Raw genomic sequence first — 2,551 nt, 5'->3', positions numbered from 1 at the left:
AGCCTATGAAATTCCAAAATTTTAGAAAGAAAATCTATAAAGATTCCAAATAGATTTCATACATACAAGTAAGAGTTAACTGTATCACTTATAATATATTTAGCTATAAGTAACAGAATATCCAAGTGCAGTGACTTATAGAGTAGGTCTACCTACTATCTAAAATTCTGTGATCTAGTCTTGTGTTTTCTGCATTGCCCACTAGAAACCAAAGGGCTACAGTCATTAAAGGAGTTATAGGAGAATTCTGGTAGCCAGTATCATGGACTTGACTGATTTAATATAAAAGAAAAACTTCTCTCTCAAGGATTTGATATAACAAGCATTTATTGAGCAACCATCTGCCTGACACCGAAATGGGAAATGTAAAAAATAGGTATATCGAACATGACTCTTTAAAAGATGGTTTCAAATTATACTGTGAATCAGATTTACCTGGGACTCATATTTTTAAAGTAGATTCTGACCTCTGCTAAGATTTCATAATTCAGCAGATCTATGACAGCAACCAAGAATCAGCACTCAAACACCTATTCTGGGTGAATTTGATGGTAATACTTCAAAAGTCATGCTATGAGAAATACTGACCTAAAAGGGAGAAATACTATACATATAAATAATGAAAACACAAGGTAAACTATGAAAGAAAAGTAATCTGATTAGTGGAGAAGATGCGGGCTATGGACTCTGGAGACTTATGTTTAAATCTACTTATTAGCTGTAAGACCTTGGGCTGATATTTAACTTCTCTAGATCTTTCTTTAAAAGTTCTCTTCCTTTTTCTCCCTCATACAAAGAGAGTTAGTGAAGAGCTGGAAGGCAGAAATTGTGGACATCACACTTTTTATTAAGGTTTCACCTACCTATCTCCAGAGGCCAAATGATTCTGGAGATACTGAGAATCCACTAACCATATATTTACAGTGAAAGCTAACCAACCTGGACTAATTGTTAATTCATTTGACTTGCTAACGTATTTTAAAAATCCCAAACAGAAATTGACAGGAAAACAGACAAAAAGATACCTTATAAGGATATATTGAAACACAAAAGCACATCCTTATACTAATCTGGCAAAATGTAATCTTACAAGAATTGTTAATTGGTAGGAAATTAGATGATAAGCTTCAGGGAGTGCAATCTACTTAATCAGGGGCAACATAAGATTCCAGCAAGCAAAATGGCACCTCTAGAAATACAGATATGTGGAAGTAAAATTAGATCAATGTCTCATAACTTAAATCAATATGTAATTTGGTAAATTATCTAAATATTTTATCCCTTTAAGTGAAAAAGATGCAGAGGGAAGCAAAGCTGAATTCCACAGCTACCTTTTCTGCGGTGAATTTTATACACACATGGTTAGTGAGGGTAAGTTACACAGGCTTGTCAAGTAGGATACAATGGATTTAATTATCTGCTTTAAAAGCCTCATAGTGCATATAAACTTCTTTCAACAAATTTAGCACTAGACACAGATTTCACAAAAACCAGCATTAAAATCAATGCAAAAATGTGAAAGCAAAACACCCAGTTCAGTTTTAGAGTGACTGAGCAGATATCCTGCAAAAAGTCTACCACGACCAGACACTTGACTTACAAAAAAGGAGAAATTAAAGAATAATCATTCAAAATTTTAAAACAGAGTCTCCTGAGACAGAGAAGCAGATCCTTCACAAAGACCTGGATCCTGAGAAAAGTGAATGTTGGTTATGAAAAGGATTTCAGTCACCACTGACAGACTTCAATGTAAATGGGAAACATAAAGCTACTGTATTTTATAAAAAATGCATGAATTGAGTAGAGAAACATCTAGAGTTGATAAGACAATCTATATTGCTGCTATTTTTGTTGTGAATTTGAAGTTGATATTTTAGCAAATTAGCAGATCTACGAACATTCCCTTTGGACTCACCAACTGGGTTGCAAGTAACTGATGGTTGTTTCTGACACGATGAATTCAACTGAATATCCCCAAACAGAAAAGTCATGAAGACATTATCAAAGAAATTAGCAGCCATTCTCAACTAGAATGATGTTTGTAACTTTTTTCGACTGGTTCCAACTTGATAAACCCACTAGTTACATGCCTTGGTTCAAGGGATGAAAGCCATCCATGTCTCCGAAAGTGCCATAAGTTGCAATACTTGTAACTTTGCACTACTTCTAGTTTCTCACTCATATGAGAAAACTCTACAATTGTCTTTCCTACAGCTCTACCTATTTACTGGTATGTCTGTAACTCATAGAGACTTATATACTAAGAGACATAATGGACTATTTTGAGCTAGCCAATAAAAAACCAAAGTTGGCTGAAATTCATCAAAGTGTTTTAAATGAGTCCTCCCAACCATACTGGTAATCAGGTGAAATTCAATAGCAAGAATATTTTTGTTAAATATGTCCACCTGTGGACATTAGAAATAATGTCCTGGCTATATTAGAAATAATCTACTAATGAAGTTACAGAACAAATTATCATCCTGAACTATTTAGGCCAAATCATGACTGGATATGCCCTGTATGCTGGATAATTACATGGACATATTGC

The sequence above is a fragment of the Pteropus vampyrus genome, unplaced genomic scaffold, assembly GCF_000151845.1.
Source record: "Pteropus vampyrus isolate Shadow unplaced genomic scaffold, Pvam_2.0 Scaffold466, whole genome shotgun sequence".
Taxonomy (NCBI): domain Eukaryota; kingdom Metazoa; phylum Chordata; class Mammalia; order Chiroptera; family Pteropodidae; genus Pteropus; species Pteropus vampyrus.
The sequence above is the reverse complement of the archived record's forward strand: the minus strand, read 5'-3'. Positions refer to the sequence as shown.